The following is a 25,728-nucleotide window of genomic DNA, read 5'->3' as shown; positions in this document are numbered from 1 at the left end:
GTGCAATGAAGTCTTCCAGAGGCTACATAATGTGCAGTTGACTGAACGCAGAAGCAGATATGAGAATACAGCTGTTTTCCTTAATCCAGACTTTAAAAGATTAACAAAAATGTAAAATAAGGCCACTCTTCTCATTAGATTTGCTGTGATGAGCACTGTGGTTTCTTTCTATCTCAGAACATTGTAATGATCCCAGTGTGGGTTGAAAGTCATGATGTCTCTCCCCCAAACTCAGAATGTTGTTTGTATGAGTTGCTCCCAACTTTGGACAGGCCCTTTCATGTTCTTTCAGCCTTTTGTTTTACATTATTAACTGAACACCCACTGTGTTCTAGCCCTGTTCTATAAAAACAAAAAAAACTCTACCATCATGGAGCTTATGTGCTATTAACAGCTTCCATTTTAGCCTTTGAGTTCTTTGCCTTAGACACAGCTGCCTCTTTAGGCGAATCTCAGAGTTGATAGCACTGGTGTGTCTCAGTGGCTGAGTGCTGAGGATAGAGTGGCTTGACATTTTGCCAATTTCGATTATTAAAAAAGGCACCATGCAGGGCCGGGTGCAGTGGCTAACGCCTGTATACCAGCACTTTGGGAGGCCGAGGTGGGCGGATCACGATGTCAGAAGGTTGAGACCATCCTGGCTAACACGGTGAAACCCTGTCTCTACTAAAAATACAAAAATTAGTGGGATGTGGTGGTGGTCGCCTGTAGTCCCAGCTACTTGGGAGGCTGAGGGAGGAGAATCGCTTGAACTCGGGAGGCAGAGGTTGCAGTGAGCCGAGATCGCGCCACTGCACTCCATCCTGGCGACAGAGGGAGACTCTGTCTAAAAAAAAAAAAAAAAAAAAGGCACCGTGCTTTGGAAGGCTGAGGTGGGAGGATTGCTTGAGGTCAGGAGTTCTAGACCAGCCTGGGCAACATAGTTAGACCCAGTCTCTGGGAAAAAAAAAAAAAAAAAAAAGGCCAGGCATGGTGGCATGCACCTATAGTCCTAGCTACTCAGGAAGCTGAGGCAGGAGGATGGCTTGAGCTCAGGAGTTCGAGGTTACAGTGAGCTATAATCACATCACTGCACTCAAGCCTGGGCAACAGAGCAAGACCCTGTCTCTTAAAACAAAAAAACAAGCTGAGCATGGTGGCTCATGCCTATAATCCCAGTATTTAGGGAGGCAGAAGCCAGAGGATTGCTTGAGTCCAGGAGTTTGAGACCAGCCTGGGCAATATACTATGACCCGCTCTCCAAAAATAAAAATGAATAAAAACATAACAAAGGCACCACATGGTTTAGGATTTTTCAAATTTTACGTGGAACCCCAGCGTAACAATAAAGATAGGCCTATCCCACTGTTCTTTTGGTTGATTTTACCTTGTTTTGCTTTCAAAGTTAGTGCTAGTTTTGTCAAGAAATAAAGAAAATGAGGGCTGGGCGCTGTGGCTCATGCCTGTAATCCCTGCACTTTGGGAGGCCAAGTTGGGTGGATCACCTGAGGTCAGGAATTCAAGACCAGCCTGGCCAACATGGTGAAACCCCGTCTCTACAAAAAATACAAAAATTAGCCGGGCATGATGGCGGGTGCCTGTAATCCTAGCTACTCGGGAGACTGAGGCAGGAGAATTGCCTGAACCCAGGAGGCAAAGGTTGCAACAAGCCGAGACTGCACCACTGCACTCCAGCCTGGGCGACAGAGCAAGACTCCATCTCAAAAATAAATAAATAAATAATAAAAATAAAAAAAGAAAATGAGATACCAAAGGATGTTAAATTTATTCTAATTGTTTTTTATTATTTGAAGAAAAATATTCTTAAATCCGTGAGATTTTCTTTGCCTGGTGAGTTGTTCCCCAAACCCTGTAATTTATTTAATAGACTTTTATACAAAAAGATATGACTTGGCTCATTAGATTGAGTCACTTAATACTGACTTGAAGGTTAACTAATATGGCTGTCAGACTCTTTGCTCACTGGCTAGATGTCTGTCTTATCACTCACTAACTTCAGCCGTTTCTAAATACTGACAACTGGAATGCCATTAGAATATTAATGGAAAAAGAAACTGACATTTAAAACGTGAATGACCCAAATTTTTTTCCAAAGATTATTTTAATTTTAAAATATACTTTAATAGAATTTTTTTTTTAATTGGGTGGCATTTTGGCCTTCCCTTCATTGAAGGTGTGAAAGGAGATTTTTTGTTTTGTTTTGTTTTGAGACGGAGTCTCACTCTGTCGCCGAGGCTGGAGTGTAGTGGCGCAATCTCGGCTCACGGCAACCTCCGCCTCCCAGGTTCAAGTGATTCTCATGCCTCAGCCTCCTGAGTAGCTGGAATTACAGGCATGTGCCACCACACCCAGCTAATTTTTGTATTTTTAGTAGAGACAGGGTTTCACCATGTTGACCAGGCCGGTCTCGAACTCCTGACCTCAGGTGATCCGCCCGCCTCAGCCTCCCAAAGTGCTGGGATTACAGGCATGAACCACTGCACCCAGCCCTATTTTTTCTGTCCTTATGAATTTATGCCCTTTTTAAAACCCCTTTGTTGTGATTTTAAGAGGGAAAAGAGGTAAATATATTCATTCTGCTTTGTTTTACTGGAAGTCCAGGGTTTAACATATGTTATCAAGTGCATGCAAAATACTAAGAATTGTGTTAGACATTTGGTCTTTTCTCTAATTTAAAAATCCCATCAAATTCTGTTGAGGTTTATGGCCAGGTGTGGTGGCTCAGGAAATCCCAGCAGTTTGAGAGGCTGAGGTGGTAGGATTGGTTGAGCCCAGGAATTTGAGATCAGCCTGGGAGACACAGTGAAACTGTCTCTACCAAAAAAAAAAAAAAAAAATTACAAAAATTAGCCAGGTGTGGTGGCACATGCCTATAATCCCAGCTGCTCCAAGGGCTGAGGTGGGGTGATCACCTGAGCCCGAGGAGGTCAAGGCTGCAGTGAGCTATGATCATGCCACTGCACTTCAAAGTGGGTGAGGGTGAATCAAAAATAAATAAATACTGAGGTTTAGAAAATTCATTTGCGTTAATGTTGTTCATCTAATTTTTTGAGCACCTTCTATATGCTAGGCACTATCACGTGCTAGGCACTATCACATACATTATTTTATATAATCACATCAACTCTGTGAGAACATTAAGACAAATTCAGGAAAGTTAAATAATAAATTTAACTTATACAGTGCCTGGCTGTTGGATATTAGATAGCTGATGTGGTTTTTAAGCAGGGGAATCAGTATAGAATGAAAATGCTGTTTTTGTTTAATACCCGTGATAATACTTAAGATTTACTGTAGTAGATCCAGAAAGATCGGAGGTGTCAAGATCCACTAGCAATTAAAACAGTAATAATGCAGGCATGCAGTGTAAGGACAGATTTGGGGCAAGGGTATAGCAGTGGAAATGGGGAGGGTGACTAGGTTCAAGAAGTCAAGAAACAAGGGGGGCATTTGAATTCATACTCTTCAATGAGCTATCATAATGAAGAGCCTAGACTAGGATCTAATACTCCCATTTCTGAATACAAATTAGTAGGCTTTAGTAACTGACTTGATTGTGACATGAATAAGGAGTTAAAGAGAAAGTCAGGTTTTCAAGTCAGGTAAATAGGAGTGCCATATCTAGAACTGGAGGAAGTAGGAAGAAGTGCTGTTAGTATATTTAAATATTAAGTGTGAGAGGCCAGGTGCGGTGGCTCACATCTGTAATCCCAGCATTTTGGGAGGCTGAGATGGGCGGATTGCTTGAGGCTAAGAGTTCGAGACCAGCCCAGCCAACCTGGCGAAACCCCATCTCTAATAAAATACAAAAAAAATTAGCCAGGTGTGGTAGTGCACGCCTGTAATCCCAGCTACTCTGGAGGCTGAGGCATGAAAATTGCTGGAACCTGGGAGGTGGAGGTTGCAGTGAGCCGAGATCACACCATTGCACTCCAATCTGGGCGACAGAGTGACTCTGTCTCAAAATAAAGTCAAACAAAATAAATATTAAGTGTGAATTTCATGGTTGTTTAAAGATATGAACATCTAACATGTCTTCTCTATTCCTCTGTTTTTTGATATTTGTCTGAATGTGCTGTAAACATATCATACACTATTAAAAAAATTGAGTTCATTAAATCACATTGTTTCCTTAATGTACTCTTATTTTTAAGCTGATCTTTTAGTATTTTTAAATCTGTAGTTTGAGGACCATCTTTTCCTTTTGAAACCATGTACTCTGATTTCATTAGAACACAAAATATTTTTAGAAATCAATTTTACAAGGCTAAGAGCCCAATAGAAAAGACATGAATTGACAGTTCACATAAAAAGAAAAAATAGATCAATATTCACTATAACTAAAGATGTACAAACAAAATATATGTATATATTATTTTTCAAATGTCCTATTGAAACATATTTAAAGATGTATCAGTCTCCAGTATTAGGGAAATGCATTCTCAAATACTACTGGTGGGTAATTAGGGGATAGCGTAAATTAGTGTAACCTTTTGGAGGCCAGTTTGATGATCTCTATCCAAAATTTAAATGCGTATATCCCTTGACACAGCAATTCATTTTCTGTAAATTATGTCATAGATGCACTTGTGTAAGTGTCCCATGATAGATACCCAACCATATCTATGGTGTATTGTTTATAATAATGAAACACCAAAAATGGCATAATTCTCCTCTCATGGGGGCTAGTTAAATGCATTATGCAGTTCCTATCATAGCATATGCTACAGTCTTTAAAAAGAGTGATGTGGCCGGGTGCGGTGGCTCATGCCTGTAATCCCAGCACTTTGGGAGGCCGAGGTGGGCAGATTGCCTGAGGGACAGGAGTTCGAGACCAGTCTGGCCAATATGGTGAAACCCCGTCTCTACTAAAAATACAAAAAAATTAGCCGGGCATGGTGGTGTGCACCTGTAATCCCAGCTACTTGGGAGGCTGAGGTAGGGGAATTGCTTGAACCAGGAAGGTGGAGGTTGCAGTGAGCCGAGATCACTGCACTCCTGCCTAGGCAACAGAGTGAGACTCCATCTCAAAAAAAAAAAAAAAAGAGTGACATAAAGCCAGATATATGGGAAAATGTATAAGATATATTAAGTTAAAAGAGGAAAAATTTAGAATAACATACAGGATACAATTTACATTAAGCATTATGTTTCTAAATGCATAAAATATTCCTGGAAATGTGCCCCAGAAGGATGCTCAGTTAACAGTAGTTACCTCTAGGGAAGCTACTGGAGACAGAAAGCAGCGGGAGAATACTTATAGAATTTTAATGTTCTATACTTATATTGGATTTATTTATTTATTTGTTTTGAGACTGAGTCTCACTCTGTCGCCCAGGCTGGAGTGCAGTGGCGCGATCTCGGCTCACTGCAAGCTCTGCCTCCTGGGTTCAAGCCATTTTCCTGCCTCAGCCTCCCAAGTAGCTGGGACTACAGGCGCCTGCCACCATATCCAGCTAATTTTTTGTATTTTTAGTAGAGATAGGGTTTCACCATGTTAACCAGGATGGTCTTGATCTCCTGACCTCGTGATCCACCTGCCTCAGCCTCCCAAAGTGCTGAGATTACAGGCGTGAGCCACTGTGCCCAGCCCTGGTTTTATTTTATTTTTATTGTTATGTTTTGAGGCAAGAGTATCACTCAGTGTTGCCCAGCCTGGAGTGCAGTGGTGCAATCTCAGCTCACTGCAACCTCCACCTCCTGGTTCAAGCAATTCTCCTGCCTCAGCCTCCCGAGTAGCTGGGATTACAGGCGTGTGCCACCATGCCCAGCTAGTTTTTATATTTTAGTAGAGATGGGGTTTCACTATCTTGTCCAGGCTGGTCTCGAACTCCTGAGCTAGACAATCTGCCTGTCTCGGCTTCCCAAAGTGCTAGGATTACAGGCATGGGCCACCAGCCACCGTGCCCGGCCTATGAGTTCTTTAAAAAATAATAATAATAATCTGCCGGGCGCGGTGGCTCACACCTGTAATCCTAGCACTTTGGGAGGCTGAGGCAGGTGGATCACGAGGTCAGGAGATTGAGACCATCCTGGCCACCATGGTGAAACTATGTCTCTACTAAAATACAAAAAAAAAATTAGCTGGGTGTGATGGTGCATGCCTGTAGTCCCAGCTACTCAGGAGGCTGAGGCAGGGGAATCACTTGAACCCGGGAAGTGGAGGTTGCAGTGAGCCGAGATCATGCCACTGCACTCCAGCCTGGCAACAGAGCAAGACTCCATCTCAAAATAAATAAATAAATAAATAAACAAATAATAAAAACTACAAGAATTTTCAAGCATATAAAAACTGATAGTAATTTCTTAATATCATGGAATAGTAGTCAGTGTTCAAATTTCCTCATTTATCTCATTTAAAAAATTGTTTGCTGATTTGAATTAGGATTCCAGTAAAGTTCAAATGTTGCAATTAGTTGATTTTTTTTCTCTCTGTCTCTCAACTGCCTCACCTCTTCTCTCTCTCTCTTTCTCTCTCCCTCCCTCCCTCCCTCTCTCCTTGCAAGCTATATGTTAAAGAAACTAAGTCATTAGAGTCTTGTAGTGACTCTAAAGAAACTAAGTCTAAGTCTTGTAGAGTTCCCCTCAGTCTGAATATTGGTGACTGTATCCCAGTGGTATTGGATACACTGGTGGAAGAAATACTTAATAAGTGTGTATATTTCCATCAGGAGATACCTAATATCTAGATGTCTCTCCTTTTTCTTTTTGTTGAGTAGCCATTGATGGTCATTGCCTAGGTCTGCTAATTCATGACAGTCTTCGGTAAATGGGACTATTAGCTAGTAGCTCTTGCCAATATATTAAGTATTCTAGGATGTACAACATTTAGACACAGGTTACACACTTTCTTTTTATATTGTCTGCAACTATTTCCATTGGTATTCTAGTTTATTTTACTGCAACTGCCTTTTAATGGGTCTTCCTGCACCCTTTCATAGTAGTTTAAAGTACTCTTTTCGATCAGAAAGATTGTCTTATTTTTTGAACTCTAATTTAAAAATTACTGTAGCTTTCTCAGTTTTTGTCAGAATATTTTTTCACCTCTGTATGTAAAAAGAATCTTAGACATAGCAATTAATAATTTGCCAAAGAGGACACTGAAGTAGAACGTTATTTGTTTATTCATTCGGTCTTTAATTCAACAAAATTTATTAGGTTCCTGCTCTGTTCTCGGCACGATGTCTTCTTCAGGTTTGTTATAGTTGGGACACAGTCAAGCAGACAGACAATTACAGTACAGCATGGTAGATGCTGAATAAGGGAAAGTACACACATGTGCTCGGAGAGCACATAGAAGGTACGCTTAACCCAGCCTTGGAGGGTAGTGGAAGATTTCTTGGAGGAAGGAGTGACTATACCAAGATGTGATGGATAAGTAAGAGTCAGGCTAAGGAAGGAATGGATAGCCAGGGGAATGATGAAAATGTTCTAGGGGAGGGAGCAGCTTATGGGAAGACCCAGAAGTAAGAGAGAATAGTTCCTTTGGGGAACTTAAAATGCTTTAGAACAGCTGGAGCATAGTCATGGGGTAGAGAAAGAGGGATGAACTAGAGAGGTATGCAGGATCAGACTATGAAAGACAAGCCATGTTAAGCAGTTTGGACTTTCTCCCCAAGGCAGTGAGAATGACATATTTGGGTTTTAGGCTGAATGCAGGAAGACCCATTAAAAGGCAGTTGCAGTAATGTGGGCTAGAACTGATGATAGTTTAAATTAGAATCGAGGCAATGGATGTGGAGGTAGTTTTATTCACTCTTTCAGAAAATACGTACTTAGTATCTTTTTTCTGCTAGGTGCTGTTCCAAGTGCTTGAGATATAGCTGTGACCCAAATAGAACTCTCTGCCCTCATGGAGCTTATCGTCTAGTGGGGAGAATGACTATACATAAGTAAATACATACTATGTTTAGATAGTGATAATTGCTAGGGAGGAAAACAAATTGGGAAAAGGAATAAGAGAGTGTTAAGTGGGGAATGATTTTATAATAGAGTGACCAGGGAAGGCTTCACTGAGAAGGAAACATCTAAGCACACATCTGAATGAAGTGAGGATGGCAAGCCATGTAGATATCTGAGGGAAGAGCATTCTAGGCAGAAAAAATAAAAAACAGAATTGCACAGTTCTGAGATGAGAGATTGCCTGGTGTGTTGGAAGAACAGTGAGGAGGCCAATGTGGCTCATGGGGAGTAAGTGAGAGGAAGAATAATGAGATCAGAGAGAAAAAGGGGTCTTAGCATCTAGGGCCTGATTGGTTATTATAAAGATATGATGGAGAGAAATAGTCAAAGCTCATAAGGAAGAATTAATAGGATTTGGGAATTGATGGGATATGGGAAGTGGTGAAGGAGGAAGGAATCTTGAGATAGGGAACTATCACTAAGATAGGGAACACAGTGCTCTCATAACATGAACGCTGTGACTTAATTTAAAAGAATAAAGCAGCTGGAGCAGGCAAGCATAGATACCTATTATTGTGTAAATCTCTCTTTTATGACAACCTTGGGGAAGAGGTAATATTTATTACACCCATTATGATGAGGGGGAAGTCTCTCACCATAGAATGGGTTTTCCTTTGGTTTTGGTAGGTCTCTAATTAGGGACAGACTTTGTTCAGCAGCCAGGAAGATACCTGAATGATGGGGCAGCAATGCTAGGCTAAATATGGATGGAGCCCTTAGGATACTGAAAAGTGCTCCCTGATACACAATGCCACATGCTACACACACACACACCCCATTTGCATTTTGTCTGTATCCTCAGTCTTTAAGATGTCTGCTAAATCCCTGGTTGACATTATCATAGTTGAATAGTATAGCAGCTGCTTCTACTGAGAGAGAAGTCACTTTGACTGTGTCTGTACTTAACATGGTTTCAGGAGATTCATCCATCCATTGAATCCTCACTTACCATTGAATCCTCACTTACTGATGAACTATGTAAGTATGCATGTAATGCCTGTGTTACAGAGATAACAATAACAGGCTCATTATTCCAGGTCTTAAGGACTTCAAAGTCTAATCAGGTGGATAAAGGAAAACAGGAATTACAGTTAGGCATGCTATAATCTTGGGTGTGAAGAAGGTATTAGAATACCAAGGAAGAGTTCCTCATACTCTAGATGAGGTTAGACAAACTTTATTTTTTTGAGACTGGGTCTCACTCTGTTGCCCAGGCTAAAGTGCAGTGGCTGCAACCTCCGCCACCCAGGCTTAAGTGATCCTCCTGCCTCAGCCTCCCAAGGAGCTGGGACTACAAGCATGCACCACTATGCCTGGCTAATTTTTGTATTTTTTTGTAGAGATAGGGTTTTGCCATGTTGTCCAGGCTGGTCTTGAACTCCTGAGCTTAAGCGATGCACCTGCCTCGGCCTCCCAAAGTGCTGGGATTATAGGCATGAGCCACCGCGCCCAGATGAGATCTTTCTATAGTAAGATACAAAGAGGGTTAAAAGGAGATAATACACTGAAAGGAGATAACATGCTTAATACAAATTTTATTAAGCTTTTTGTGTGTCTTCCCTTTACTTCCAGTTTTATTTTTTAGGTAGATGAGTAAATATGCCTCAAGGCCACTGTCACTTTAGCACTAAGATAAATAACTGGTTGAAGAAGGCAGATGTTGATAGCCACACTTTAGCCTTTGTAGTTGAAGATGGCAGCCACTGACCAGCGGTTGCCGTATAGCCAGCAGATCCCTACCAGTTGCACACACTGGTCCTTGATTTGTAGCTGGAAACTCCATGAACAATAGTCTCCCCTTATCCTCAGGGGATACATTTCCAAAACTCCCAGTGGATGGCTATTTCAGTACCATGGTATCCAGCACCACGGGACAGTAGTGAACCCTATATATACCATGTTTTTCCTGTATATACATACCTATAAAGCTTAATTTATAAATTAGGCACAGTAAGAGATTAACAACAACAATAATAAAATAGAACAACTATAACAATATGCTGTGATAAAAGCTTTGTGAATGTGGTCTTTCTCTGTCTCTCTCAAAATATCTTACTGTACTTGTACTCATGTATTTTCGGACCACAGGTAACTGAAAACTCAGAAAGCAAAACTGTGGATAAGGGAGGAGTCTGCATTGAGTTTGGCACAGTTTGCACCTGGCATCCTCTCTTCAGAAATAAATATATCAGGTGCTTGTCCATGCCCCCTAGGCTTATCTGCCTCTGTGATTTCTCTGAGTCCCCAGTAGTGCTATATCATTTGAAGTTGCATGTTAGCTTGTCTTCGGAGTGTTTCTTCTGCAAATTCTGCATATCTTTGTTCAACTTACAACACAGCAGCTATTTGGGAATGCAAAGCAAAGGGAAAAAAGTATGTTTGAGGTTTGAGAGAGCGCTGAAATGTTGGAGCTTATTAATATTACAAGTTTTTTGTTTTTTTTTGTTTTGAGACGGGGTCTCGCTCTGTTGCCCAGGCTGGAGTCCAGTGGCGCCATCTCAGCTCACTGCAAGCTCCGCCTCCCGAGTTCACGCCATTCTCCTGACTCAGCCTTCCGAGTAGCTGGGACTACAGGCGCCCGCCACCACGCCCGGCTAATTTTTTTTGTATTTTTAGTAGAGACAGGGTTTCACCATGTTAGCCAGGATGGTCTCGATCTGCTGACCTTGTGATCCACCCACCTAGGCCTCCCAAAGTGCTGGGATTACAGGCATAAGCCACCGCGCCCGGCCTTAATATTACATGCTTTTATTTATTAATTTACTTTTTTTTTTTGAGATGGAGTCTCACTCTGTCGCCTAGGCTGGAATGCAGTGGCACTATCTCAGCTCACTGCAACCTCTGCTTCCCGGGTTCAAGCGATCCTCCTGCCTCAGCCCCCCTAGTAGCTGGGATTACAGGCATGCACCACCATGCTCAGCTAATTTTTGTATTTTTAGTAGAGACGGGGTTTCGCCATGTTGGCCATTCTGGTCTCAAACTCCTGACCTCAGGTGATCCACCTGCCTCAGCCTCCCAAGGTGCTGGGATTACAGGCACAAGCCACAGTGCCTGGCCTAATATTACAAGTTTTTAAAGCCTTAAGTGTGTCGAGTTTCCAGTGGTGTGAGTGAAAAAAGGGTCTGAAAAAAGGTAGCTTTAAATAATAAACCTATAGCATTAAAATGGCGGGATCAGATTGTGTGGCAGTAAGCAGTTAGGTTTTATAAGTGACAGATTAAAAATTTATTCCTTAACCATTTTGCAGGGTGCTAAGGGTCAGAAAATAATAAAAGTACTTTTCTTTTGTTTGTCTGTTTGGTTTTTTTGAGAGAGAGGCTCACTCTGTTGCCCAGGCTGGAGTGCAGTGGTGTGATCTCGGCTCATTGCAACCTCTGCCTCCTGGGTTCAAGTGATTCTTGTGCCTCAGCCTCTCAGGTAGCTGGGATTACAGGTGTGCACCACCGCTCCTGGCTAATTTTTGTATTTTTAGTAGAGACGGGATTTCACCATGTTGGTCAGGCAGGCCTTGAACTCCTGACCTCAGCTGAGCCGCCTGCCTTGGCCTCCCAAAGTGCTGAGATTACAGGCGTGAGCCACCGTGCCTGGCCAATAAAAGTACTTTTAATGAAGAAACAGTACTATGCCAAAAAAAAGTCTCTATAGCAGAAGAGCTCAACATCAGCACTGGTTATTTCCTTGAGAAGCTCTTCCCTAGAAAATTGTGACATTTAAATAATAGAATTATAAGATTAAAAGGCTCTCCTGCCAGGCACAATGGCTCACACCCATAATCCCAGCACTTTGGGAGGCCAAGGTGGGCGGATCACTTGAGGTCAGAAGTTCGAGACCAGCCTGGCCAATGTAGCGAAACCCCATCTCTACCAAAAAATATAAAAATTAGCCAGGCATGTTAGTATGCACCTGTAGTCCCAGCTACTTAGGAGGCTGAGGGACGAGAATCACTTGAACCTGGTAGGCGGAGGTTCCAGTGAGCGGAGATTGCACCACTGCACTCCAGCTTGGGGAAAAAGTGAGACCCTGTCTCAGAATATAAATAAAAGGCTCTCCAAGGCGTTGTTCTAAGGATTTTATCTAAAACATTGTTTCTCAGACTTTTTGATTTAATGGATCTTTAAAATGCACACGTGTGTGTACACATACATGCACACACATATATACACCAACCTAAACTAACATCTGCTATCATCAACATGCAAGAAAGAATATTTTAACACCAAGAACATTGGAGACATATAATCTCTTAATAAAGAAACCAGTGTTTCCCAAGAACAAAATAGATAGGAATCTTACCCTGGTGAGTGAAATTATTAGTCTGAAGATTAGTAGTTGGGGAACTCATTCATCTCGACTGGTAGATTAGGATCCTATTTTGGGTTAGAATAAATTACCTTGGGATAGAATGAAATCGCAGGTGATTTATCATATTAGTTGGAAGTATGTTCAGGGAAATCTTAGTTGAACTGTAGTTTATGCTGCTGCTTTTTTTTTTTTTTTTTTTTTTTTTTGAGACAGAGTCTCGCTCTGTCGCACAGCCCGGAGTACAGTGGCAGGATCTTGGCTCACTGCAACCTCTGCCTCCTGGGTTCAAGAGATTCTCCTGCCTCAGCCTCCTGGGTAGCTGGGACTACAGGTGCACACCACCACACCCAGGTATTTTTTGTATTTTTAGTAGAGGTGGGGTTTCACCATGTTGGCCAGGCTGGTCTCGAACTCCTGACCTCAGGTGATCCACCTGCCTCAGCCTCCCAAAGTGCTGGGATTATGGGCATGAGCCACCCCTCCTGGCCTACGCTGCTTCTTTTTTTTTTTTTTTTTTGAGACAGAGTCTCGCTGTTGTTGCCCAGGCTGGAGTGCAATGGCGCAATCTTGGCTCACCTCAACCTCCGCCTCCCGGGTTCAAGCAATTCTCCTGCCTCAGCCTCCCAAGTAGCTGAGATTACAGGCATGTACCACCTTGCCTGGCTAATTTTGTATTTTTTTTAGTAGAGACGGGCTTTCTCCATGTTGGTCAGGCTGGTCTTGAACTCCCAACCTCAGGTGATCTGCCCGCCTTGGCCTCCCAGAGTGCTGGGATTACAGGCGTGAGCCACTGTGCCTGGCCTACCCTGCTTCTTAGTAAGACTCTTAGTGTTTGCCTTGGTACCTTGAGATGGCCTTACCTATCCAGGTTCTTTGTACTTATTTCTCATCTTCTATATGAGATTGTAAACTCTGAGGTCAGAGATCTTATATTGGACAAATGTTTTAGTGCTTATCTTTTTGTGTGTGTGGTAAAAAAACATAAAATTTAACATCTTAAACCCTTCATTTTCAAGAGTACAGTTCACTAGTATTTAGTATATTTGCATTGCTGTGAAACAGTTCTAAAGTTTTTCATTTTGCAACAGTTTTTCATTTTGCAAATCTGAAACTCTATACGCATTAAAAAACCCTCCATCCTCTTCCCCAGTCCCTGGCAACCACCATTCTACTTTGTCTCTATGAATTTGACTTCTTTAGATACCTCATATAAATGGAATCATACGGTATTTGTCTTTTTCCGATGGGCATATTTCATTTTGCCTAAAGTCCACAAGGCTCATTTATGTTGTAGCATGTGTCAAAATTCTCCCCGCCAGCTCTTTTTTTTTGAGATGGAGTTTCGCTCTTGTTGCCCAGGCTGGAGTGCAATGGCGCCATCTCGGCTCATTGCAACCTCCACCTGCTGGGTTCAAGCGATTCTCCTGCCTTAGCCTCCCGAGTAACAGGGATTACAGGCGCAGGCCACCACGCCCAGCTAATTTTTGTATTTTTAGTAGAGATGGGGTTTCTCCATGTTAGGCTGGTTTCGAACTCCTGACCTCAGGTGATCCGTCCGCCTAGGCCTCTCAAAGTGCTGGGATTACAGGTGTGAGCCACTGCGCCTGGCCAGAATTCTTTCATTTTTAAGGCTGAATAATATTCCATCTCATGTGTATACCACATTTTGTTTATCCGTTTATCCATTGATGGACATTTTGGTTGCTTCCACTTCTTGGCTGTTATGAATAGTGCTGCTATGAACATTGGTGTTAAATATCTCAAGGTCTCTTGAAATTTCATATGAGTTTTAGAATTAATTTTTGTATTTCAGAAAATTGCTGCTGGGATTTTGATAGGACTTGCATCGAATCTGTATATTGCTTTTGGTAGGATTAACATTTTAACAATACCAAGTCTTCCAATCCAGGAACGTGGATGTCTTTCCATTTATTTGTGTCTTTAATTTCTTTCCACAATGTTTTATAGTCTTCATCGTCCAAGTCTTTCACTTGCTCAGTTTTATTCCTAAGTGTATTTTATGCTGTTCTTAATGAGATTTTAAAAAATTTCCTTTTGAATTGTTCATTGTTAGTTTATATAAATCCAGCAGATTTTTGCATATTGATTTTGAATCCTGCAGCTTTGCTGAATTTGTCTATTCTAACAATTTTTTTGCAAACTCGTTAGGATTTTCTTTTTCTTTCTTTTCTGAGATGGAGTTTCACTCTCGTTGCCCAGGCTGGAGTGCAGGGGCACAATCTCAGCTCACTGCAACCTCCGCCTCCTGGGTTCAAGTAATTCTCCTGCCTCAGCCTCCCAAGTAGCTTGGATTACAGGCATGTACCACCACACCCGACTAATTTTGTATTTTTAGTAGAGATGGGGTTTTACCATGTTGGTCAGGCTAGTCTTGAACTCCTGACTTCAGGTGATCCGCCCTCCTCGTCCACCCAAAGTGCTGGGATTACAGCACAGGTGTGAGCCACCGTGCCCGGCCCAGGATTTTCTATATATTAGATCATGTTATCTGAGAACAGATAAATTTACTTCTTTTCTTTCTTTTTTTTTTTTTTTGAGACGAGTCTCGCTCTGTCTCCCAGGCTGGAGTGCAGTGGCGCGATCTCAGCTCACTGCAGCCTCTGCTTCCCAGGTTCAAGCAATTGTCTGCCTCAGCCTCCCGAGTGGCTGGGATTACAGGCGCCCGCCGCAACGCCTGGCTAATTTTTTTGTATTTTTAGTAGAGATGGGGTTTCACCATCTTGGCCAGGCTGGTCTTGAACTCCTGATCTCGTGATCCATCTGCCTTGGCCTCCCAAAGTGCTGGGATTACAGGTGTGAGCCACCGTGCCCAGCCCAGCTAAATTTACTTCTTTTCCAATTTGCCTAATTGCACTGACTAGCACTTTCAACATTATGTTGAATAGAAGTAGTGAGAGTGTGCATGCTTGGCTTGTTCCTTGTCTTAGAGAAAAGGCTTTTATTCTTTCACCACTGAGTATGATATTATCTGTGAGGGTTTCATACATGGTCTTTATGATTTTGAGGCAGTTTCCTTCTATTTATACTTTGTTTGATGTTTTGTCATAAAAGGGTGTTTTGTTGAATCTTGTCCAGTGCCTTTTTTGCATCAATTGAGACGGTCATCTTTTTGTCCTTATTCTGTTAAAGTGATGCGTTACATTGATTGATATTCATATGTTGAATCATACTTGCATTCCAGAAATGAGTCCTACTTATTGATAATATGTAATTCTTTTAACATGCTACTGAATTTTCCAGTATTTTGTTGAGGGTTTTTACCTCAATACTCACAAAGAATATTCATCTGTAGTTATCTTTTCTTGATGTCTGTGTCTGGTTTAGTGTCAGGGTAATGCTGGCATCATAGAATGAGCTTGGAAGTGTTCCCTCCTCCTCAGTTTTTGGAAGAATTTGAGAAAACTTGGCATTCATTATTTTTTAATGTTTGGTAGAATTCTCTAGTGAAGCCATCTGGTCCTGGGCTTTTCTTTGTTGGCAGTTTTTTGGTTACTGATTTAATCTCCTTACTCATTGGTTTTTTTCAGCTTTTCTATTTCTTCATGATTCAGTCTTGGTAAGTTGTGTGTTTCTAAGAATTTATCCATGGCCAGGCGCGGTGGCTTACGCCTGTAATCCTAGCACTTTGGGAGGTCGAGGTGGGCGGATCAGGAGGTCAAGAGATTGAGACCAGCCTGGCCAACATGGTGAAACCCCATCTCTACTAAAAATACAAAAATTAGCTGGGCGTGGTGGTGCACCTGCAGTCCCAGCTACTCAGGAGGCTGAGACATGAGAATTGCTGGAACCCAGGAGGCGGAGGTTGCAGTGAACCGAGATGGCGCCACTGCACTCCAGCCTGGCAACAGAATGAGACTCTGTCTCAAAAAAAAAAAAAGAATTTATCCATTTATTCTAGGTTATCCAGTTTGTTGGTGTGCAATTGTTTATAGTAGTCTCTTATAATCCTTTTTATTTCTGTGACATCGGTTACAATTTCCCCTTTCATTTCTGATTTTATTTTATATTATTTATTTATTTATGTATTTTTTTTTTCTTTCCTTAGAGGCTGAGTCTCACTCTGTTGCCCAGGCTGGAGTGTAGTGGCACGATCTCAGCTCACTGCAACCTCTGCCTCCCAGGTTCAAGCGATTCTCCTGCCTCAGCCTCCCGAATAGTTGGGACTAGAGGCGTGCGCCACCTTGTCTGGCTAATTTTTGTATTTTTAGTAGAGATGGGGTTTCACCATGTTGGCCAGGCTGGTCTTGAACTCCTGATCTCAGGTGATCCGCCCACCTTGGCCTCCCAAAGTGCTGAGATTACGGGCATGAGCCACCGCACCTGGACCTTTCTTCTTTTTTAATGTATGCTTTTACAACCATAAATTGACCTCTTAACACTGCTTTTCTTGTATCCCATATGTTTTGATACATTTTCATTTTTATTTGTCTCAAGGTATTTTCTAACTTCTCTTGTGACTTGTTTGATCCTGTGGCTATTTAAGAGTGGATTGTTTAATTTCCACATATTTGTGGATTTTCCAGTTTTCCTTGTGCCATTGATTTCTAGTTTCATTTCATTGTCATTAGAAAAGATACTTTGTGCCGGGCACAGTGGCTCATGCCTGTAATCCCAGCACTTTGGGAGGTCGAAGCGGTGGATCATGAGGTCAGGAGATCAAGACCATATTGGCCAACATGGTAAAACCTTGTCTCTACTAAAATACAAAAAATTAGCTGGGCGTGGTGGCGCGTGCCTGTAATCCCAGCTACTTGGGAGGCTGAGGCAGGGGAATCACTTGAACCCGGAAGGCAGAGGTTGCAGTGAGCTGAGATCATGCCACTGCACTCCAGCCTGGCAACAGAGCAACACTCAGTCTCCAAAAAAAAAAAAAAAAAAAAGGAAAGATACTTTGTGTGATTTTAGTCTTCTTGAATTTGTTAAGATTTGTTTCGTGGCCTAACATTGGTCTTTCCTAGAGATGTTCCATGTGCACTTGAGAAGAATGTATATTCTGCTGTTGTTGGGTAGAGTTCTCTATATATGTCTATTAGGTCCATTTGGTGTATAATGTTGTTCAGGTCCTCTCTTTTCATGTTGACCTTCTGTCTGGTTGTTCTGTCCATTATTGAAAGTGGAGTTTTGAAGTTCTCTACTGTAATTGTGTTGCTCTTTTACCCTTCAATTCTGTCTAAGTTTATTTCATATATTTAGAAGCTCTGATGTTTGGAGCATAAATATTTATTATTGTATATCTTCCTGGTTTACCCTTTTATCATGTCATTTTTTTATCTTTTATGAGAGTTTTTTATTTAAAATCTATTTTGTCTGACATTAATATAGCCACTCCTGCTCTCTTCTGGTTACCATTTGCATGGAATATCTTTTTCCAGACTTTTCAATCTATGTGTCCTTAGAGCTAAAGTGAGTCTCTTGTAGACAGCATATAGTTGGATCCTTTTTTAACTCCAGTCAATATATGACTTTACATTTAAAGTTAATTACTGGCCCAGCATGGTGGCTCCTGCCTGTAATTCCAACACTTTGGCAGGCCAAGACAAGAAGATCACTTGAGGCCAGGAGTTAGAAACCAGCCTGGGCAACATAGGGAAGAACCCATTTCTCTCTCTCTCATTTTTTTTTTTTTTAGACGGTGAGACACCGTCTGGTGTTGTCCAGGCTGGAGTGCAGTGGCGCGATCTTGGCTCAATGCAAGCTCTGCCTCCCGGGTTCACGCCATTCTCCTGCCTCAGCCTCCCAAGTAGCTGGGACTACAGGTGCCTGCCACTGCACCTGGCTAATTTTTTGTATTTTTAGTAGAGATGGGGTTTCATGTTAGCCAGGATGGTGTCAATCTCCTGACCTTATGATCCGTGTGCCTTGGCCTCCCAAAGTGCGGGGATTACAGGTGTGAGCCACTGCACCCGGCCAGGGAAGACCCTATTTCTCCAAAAAATATATATATTTTTTTAATTAGCCAGATGTTGCGGCATGCACCCGTAGTCCCAGCTACCCAGGAGGCTGAGGGAGGAGGATTGCTTGAGCCCAGGAGGTCGAGGCTGCACTGAACCATGATAGTGCCACTGCACTGTAGCCTGGGTAACAGCGTGCGAGCCTATCTAAAACAAAACATAGGCTACCAATAGGGAGGGAAGGATTTACTATTGCCATTTCGTTAATTGTTTTTGGTATATTTTGTAGCTTTTTTGTCCCTTCTTTTTTACTGCCTTTTTCGTGTTTTGTTGATTTTTTTTGTAGCTATGTATGTTGATTCTCTTCTCATTTCCTATTATATATATTCTATAGATACTTTATTTGTGTTTATTGTTGTGATTGCATAAATCATCTTTAAAGTTACAGCATTCTGTTTTAAATTGTTAAAAACTTCATTCACATACAGAAAACTACTTCTTTGGAGTTTCTGCTGGTAAATCTGGGAATGGAAACTCCCTTGTATGTGATGAATCGATTTTCTTTTGCTGCTTTGAATATGTTCTCTGTCTTTGACTTTAGATAATTTAATTATAATGTGTCTTTATGATCCTCTCTAGATTTATCCTTGTTGAAGTCCTTTGAGGTTCTTTAATGTGCATATCCATTTATCTCCTTAGATTTGGGAAGCTTGCAGCTGTTATTTCTTCAAAGAAGCTCTCTGCCACTTTGTCTCTCCCTCTTCTTCTGAGTTTTCATAATGTGCATTTCAGAATGTGTTGTGCTGATCGTGCCCTATAAGTTCTTTATGTGCTCTTTGCCAATCTGTTTCCTTTTTGCTCCTGTGACTCTACTTTTTTTTTTTTGAGACAGAGTCTTGCTCTGTTGCCAGGCTGGAGTGTAGTGGCACGATCTTGGCTCACTGCAACCTCCGCCTCCTGGGTTCAAGTGATCCTCCTGCCTCAGCCTCCTGAGTAGCTGGGACTACAGGTGCTCACCACCATGCCCAGCTAATTTTTGTATTTTTAGTAGAAACGGGGTTTCACCATTTTGGCCAGGATGGTCTCAACCTCTTGACCTCGTGATCCACCTGCCTCGGCCTCCTAAAGTGCTAGATTACAGGTGTGAGCCACTGCACCCGGCTGACTCTACTTTCTTTTGCCTGATTAAACCTGCTATTGAACCCCTCTAATAAATTTTTCAGTTCAGTTATTGAATTTTTCAAGGTCCAGAATTTCTGTTTGGATCTTTTTCATTGTTTATCTTTTTGGTCATGGATTGTTTTCTTCATTTCATTTAGTTTTGTATCTGTGTTCTAGCTCATTGAGCATCTATAACAGTTATTTTAAATTCTTTGTCAGGCAGCTCACAGATCTGCATTTCTTTAGGGCCTGTTTCTGGAGTTATATTTTATTCCTTTAATTCAGCCATATTGCCCTGTTTATTTGTATGCCTTATAATCTCTTGCTGGGCTTTAAGCACTTAAAACAAACAACCATCTGTCCAAGTCTTTGTCTAGTGACTTTGCAGAGGAAGACCTTTACCAATTATCCTGGCTGTTGTTTCCAGGATCTCTCAACCTTTTTCTGACCTCTTGCTCCCCCTGATGTCTGCCTATGGAACTTCAGTGCTAACATCCTGCCTCTCCTCTGTTTTCAGTGTCTTCTGTACTCTGGAACCTGTCCAGTCAGTATTCTGAGTCATATGAGATAGAAATCAGTCTCTCAGGAAGCCCCAGACAAGCCAGAATGTTGGACACACGGTCAACTCTTTTGTTTCTGTCCAGAAGGAGTAGACCCAGTATGGGGGGGTTTCCTCCAACTTACTCTGTGCTATGCTACATAGGAAGAAGGACATGAAAGGACATGCCAAACACTGAAATTTCCTACCCCTTTTGCTGTAATCTCCTTTTGGTTTTACAGTGGCCTGGTGCTGTAGCTTCTCAGCTCTTCTTCAGAGCTCTCACAAAGGTATTCTGGTCCATATATTGTTGTTAACACACTAAACACACTCTTGCTCTCTTGACTTTGCTCATATTGTTCCTCTCTAGGAAGGGCCTCCACACTGCCTCTCACTCATTCATTTGTTCAGTAAATAATCTGAATATCTATTTGGCCATATTGTTGGCTCTGGAAATATAGTGAAAAATGCACAGTACCTGACTTCTCTGTGTCTCTGTTGGGGAAGGATCTGTTGCTTCCTAGTCTACCATCTTGTTGATATCACTCCTCTAATGATTTTCATTTTATTTTTATTATTTTTTTCAGACAGAGTCTCACTCTGTCACCCAGGCTGGAGTGCAGTGGTGCGATCTTGGCTCACTGCAACCTCCACCTCCCAGGTTCAAGTGCTTCTCCTGCCTCAGCCTCCCAAGTAGCTGGGATTAACAGGCGCAGGCTACCATGCCTGGATGATTTTTGTATTTTTAGTAAAGGAGGGGTTTCACCATGTTGGTCCGGCTGCTCTCGACCTCCTGACCTCAAGTGATCCACCTGCCTTGGCCTCCCAAAGTGCTGGGATTACAGGTGTGAGCCACCATGCCTGGCCATGATTTTTATTTTTAAAGCATTTTATTAAGCATTGGAGATATGAGGAAATGGTAGCTGCCCTGAAATAACTTACCTTTTGGCTGCGAAGACAAGATTTATAAATTAAAACTATCAATATTTGGTAGACTATAATAAGTGAGGGGTTTATGCCATAATCCCCAAAGAAACAATCCTGCATGTTAAAATCTCAAAAGATCAAAATCCCCTAAAGTCTAAAATCCCCAAAATCACAATCTTGAAAGATAAAAATCCTGAAAATGTAGTTCTGGAAAAAAAAATATTTAAAAAATTATTTAAAGGACATTTACTTACTTTTTGTTTATTTTATTTTTAGAGACAGGGTCTCACTGTGTTGCCCAGGCTAGAATGCAGTGGCTATTCTCAGGTGTGATCATAATGCACTACAGCCCCAAACTCCTGGGCTCAAATGAGCCTCCTGACTCTGCCTCCCAAGTAGCTGGGACTACAGGCACATACCACCATGCCCAGCTTATTTACCTTTTTTTTTTGAGATGGAGTTTTGCTCTTGTTGCCCAGGCTGGAGGGCAATGGTGCAATCTTGGCTCACTGCCACCTCCACCTCCTGGGTTCAAGCAATTCCCCTGCCTCAGCCTCCTGAGTAACTGGGATTACACGCACCCGCCACCAGGCATGGCTAATTTTTGTATTTTTAGTAGAGACCGGGTTTCACTATGTTGGCCAGGCTGGTCTTGAACTCGTGACCTCAGGTGATCTGCCCGCCGCAGCTTCCCAAAGTGCTGAGATTACAGGCATGAGCCACCACACCCGGCCGATTTTTTGTATTTTTATTAGAGACAGGGTTTTGCCATGTTGCCCAGGCTTGTCTGGAACTCCTGAGCTCAGGAACTCCGCCCGCCTTGGCCTCCCATACTGCTAGGATTACAGGTGTGAGCCACAGCACTCAGCCTATTTCTTTTAAAGATACTGTTTTGCTTTGTTACCCAGGTTGGGCCTGAACTCCTGGGCTCAAACGATCCTCCCAGCTCAGCCTCCCAAGTGGTTGAGACTACAGGCACGTGACATTGCACCCAGCTGAAAAATTCTATGTTCCACAAATGCAGGTATACAAAAAAGACATCTCTTCATTTATTGAGGAAGTTTCGACCTTTTTTTCCGACATACGCAATGCTTATACACAAAGCCAACGTGACGATGCACTTTTTTGGAGTCATATTTACAAAATACATAAAACAAATTATAACTCCGTAAAAGTATATAATTTAATTTATACTTTTAATACTGGAAATGATGCAAAGATGAAATATATAGCACAGTGAATTGTAAAAAATAGTGCTAGCAAAGTTACTGACTGGTTCGAAAGTAATTACTGTGCATGGTAGGATAAGAAGACACATACTTAGCCAGGCGTGGTGGCCTACGCCTGTAGCCCCAGCTACTCAGGAGGCTGAGGCAGGAGAATCACTTGAACCCAAGAGGTGGAGGTTGCAGTGAGCCAAGATGGCTGGGTGCAGTGGCACATACCTGTAGTTCTAGCTGGTTGAGACAGAGGCAGAAGGATCAGTTGAACCCAGGAGTTTGAGGCTGTAATACACTATGCTTGTGTCTGTGAATAGCCACTGCACTGTGGCTTGGGCAACACAGCAAGACTCCATCATATATATATAACATATTCATGTATATATAGTATTTATATATAATATATAGTTTTCATATATATAGTATTTATATATGTGAATAAGCTGACTAAATAGTGGAATAAAAAACTTAAGAAAAAACACAAAAACTAAAAATCAAATTTAACTTATGAAAAATGTATTACAGGAATAAATTCTGGGCAGTTAGTTGCACAGAGGTTGTCCATAAGACCTGGCTGACTTTTGCAGTAATTTAACTGTATTTTGAAGTCTTACCTCACAATTAATAGCTGTGATTAAAATGAAAAATAGGTTTTTTTTTCTTTTAGGGCATGGCTCTCCTTGTAGAATACATTCACATTTGACATATACTGACATGATATACACAGACATGAGCATTTCCTATTAAATTTGCCCATCTTTTGTGCCATACTTCTATGTTGTTTTGGGTACACAGAAATCCATTCCACGTGAAATCATATACAGACCACAGGTTTGGCACAAATAATACTGGTGATTGAACAGCAACACCATTGTGTATGTGTTTTTTTGTTTTGTTTTGTTTTTGAGACAGTCTTACTCTGTCACCCAGGCTGGAGTGCAGTGGCATGATCTCGGCTCACTGCAACCTCCACCTCCTGGGTTCAAGTGATTCTCCTGCCTCAGCCTCCCAAGTAGCTGGGACTATAGGTGTGAGCCACCACACCCAGCTAAGTATGTGTCTTCTTATCCTACCATGCACATAATTATTTTTGAACCAGTCAGTAATTTTGCTAGTTTTTTAAGGCAAATGTGGCTTTAATTCATTAAAAGCTCCTGGAATTTCATCAGCTGGAAGGAATGCCAGTGCAGACAAGTGATGCATTTTTATTTTCTTATTAGAGACACGGTCTTGCTCTGTCACCCAGGCTGGAGTGCAGTGACACAATCTCAGCTCACGGCAACCTCTGCCTCCCAGGTTCAAGTGATTTTCCTGCCTCAGCCTCCTGAGTAGCTGGGATTACAGGCGGGTGCCACCACACCCGGCTAATTTTTGTATTTGTGGTAGAGACAGGGTTTTGCCATGTTGGCCAGGCTGGTCTTGAACTCCTGACCTCAGGTAATCCACCCCCTTTGGCCTCCTGAAGTGCTGGGATTATAGGAGTGAGCCACTGCGCCCGGCCAAATGATGCATTTTTAAACGGAACTGTGCGTTGTTGTTGTATCATGTGACTAATCTACTCATCTGAATTTTCTGCCAAATGCAAATAAAAATAGGATGGGAATAGGTCCACCTAATATGATACAAGTAACATGCTACAGCTACCCTGCTTACAATAAAAAATGAACTTCCCCAGAATTCAGCTTTCAGGATTTCAACATGCTGAATTTTAATCTTCCAGGATTGTGATTTTCAGGATTTAGATATTAGGGATTTTTAGACTTTAGAGATTTTGATCTTTCAGGATTATGGCATTTGAGATTGTGTTTTTAGGGATTATGATTAGCACTGGTATGTGAGCAACCTATAATGCAATAAGAGCTCAGAGTAGGACTTCACAAGTAGATGGGCCTTCAACCTAGAATCGAAGAAAGAATAAGCTTCTCTGGATGGTAAGCTCCTTGAAGGCAGGGACTGTGTCTTTTTTTTTAACTATAATATTTCTAGGGCCCACAGAATGCCTAATAGATACCCAAATTATTTACTGAACAAATGGATAAGCAGAAGGGAAGTACAAGAGACCCTTCTGGGTTGGGGGGGATAGTATGAACAAAGGTGAGAAGGCAAGAGTGTGGTTAGTTTGGGAGACAGACAATGAGTAATTTAGTTTGTCTACATTGTAAGGAGCCTATGGGGCCTATGGGAAATACTCAGAAATAGTTGGAGAGGATGACAGGGGCCAGATAGTAAAAAGGTTTTTTTGTTTGTTTGTTTGTTTTTTGAAACAAGGTCTACAAGGATCTTGCTCTGTCACCCAGGCTGGAGCGCAGTGGCAAAATCATAGCTCACTCCAACCTCGACCTCCTTGGCTCAAACAGTCATCCTGCATAGCTAGGACTACAGGTATGCACCACTCTGCCAGGCCAATATTTAATTTTTTTTCCAGACTTCATAGTAGCAGAATTTTATTTAATTAAAAATGTTTTTTAAAAATTAGACATTACAAATTCAGAACCCACTATTTCAATTAACTGAAGAAAAATAGGAGGTTGGGCTAAGACTTTGACAAATTATATTATAAATCCATCCACAGTGTTACAAAATGAAAAGAACAAAAATAGCAATAGTTTATACATGTCTTTAAAAAAGCAAGTTTAGAAAAAGACCAGATTAAGTCAAGCCTAACCCTATAAATTATAAAAGAAAGAACCTTGAGATTCATCCAGTTGCTCACTTCCTCCTCTTTCCCATTTCCGTGGAGTCAGCCACTACTGTTGGTTCTTCAAAACTCCTTTTATGTGCCAACTTCTCTAAGAGAACTTCACTGACCCAAGGTCTCAATAAATACCATTATTGTGTTCTTCCAAAATCTCTATTATAGCACTTCTTATTTAAAAATTTTTTTTTTTTTTTTTTTTTTTTTTTTTTTTTGAGACGGAGTTTTGCTCTGTCGCCCAGGCTGGAGTGCAGTGGCGTAATCTCGGCTCACTGCAAGCTCCGCCTCCCGGGTTGACGCCATTCTCCTGCCTCAGCCTCCCGAGTAGCTGGGATTACAGGCGCCCGCCACCATGCATGGCTAATTTTTTGTATTTTTAGTAGAGACAGGGTTTCACCGTGTTAGCCAGGATAGTCTTGTTCTCCTGACCTCACGATCCGCCCACCTCGGCCTCCCAAAGTGCTGGGATTACAGGCATGAGCCACCGTGCCCGGCCTATTTTTTTTTAAATGTTAATAATCAATTCATTATACTGATATTTACATTGTGGTATTTGCTGAGACAAACTACAGAAGGTATTGCAGAGTTCTCTTTTATTTCAATAGTTTTTAGGAACATGATTTTTGGTTACATGGATAAGTTCTTTAGTGGCAATTTCTGAGATTTTGGTGCACCCATCACCTAAGCAGTATTCACTGTACCTACTGTGTATTCTTTTATCCCTTACCCCCTCCCACCCTAACCCCCAAGCCCCCCAAATCCATTATATCATTCCTATGTCTTTGCATCCTCATAGCTTAGCTCCCACTTATGAGAACATACAATATTTGGTTTTCCATTCCCGAGTTACTTCACTTAAGAGTAATGGTCTCCACCTCCACCCAGGTTGCTGCGAATGCCATTATTTCATTCCTTTTTATGACTGAGTAGTAGTCCATGGTATATATATTCCACATTTTCTTTATCCACTCGTTGGTTGATAGGCATTTTTGTTTCATTTATCTTTTGTAT

At 41.7% G+C, this 25,728-nt stretch overlaps 2 protein-coding genes across 7 annotated transcripts in view; one reads left to right on the top strand and one right to left on the bottom strand.

Moving 5' to 3' along the window:
* TOMM6 (translocase of outer mitochondrial membrane 6) overlaps positions 1–25,728 on the bottom strand; it is an 84,120-nt gene that overhangs the window by 5,715 nt on the left and 52,677 nt on the right. The window lies entirely within an intron of this gene.
* USP49 (ubiquitin specific peptidase 49) overlaps positions 1–25,728 on the top strand; it is a 106,787-nt gene that overhangs the window by 31,390 nt on the left and 49,669 nt on the right. For 2 of the 6 annotated variants that reach the window (XM_063604889.1, XM_055113593.2), the window contains exon 1: positions 23,830–24,404. The exons of the other annotated variants lie outside the window; for them this stretch is intronic. The gene's annotated coding sequence lies outside the window, so the exon portion shown is untranslated. Of the gene's footprint in view, positions 1–23,829; positions 24,405–25,728 lie in introns of those variants that run through there. 6 annotated transcript variants of the gene reach the window in all.

Source organism: Pan paniscus, chromosome 5, assembly GCF_029289425.2.
Source record: "Pan paniscus chromosome 5, NHGRI_mPanPan1-v2.0_pri, whole genome shotgun sequence".
Taxonomy (NCBI): domain Eukaryota; kingdom Metazoa; phylum Chordata; class Mammalia; order Primates; family Hominidae; genus Pan; species Pan paniscus.
The sequence above is the reverse complement of the archived record's forward strand: the minus strand, read 5'-3'. Positions and strand labels throughout refer to the sequence as shown.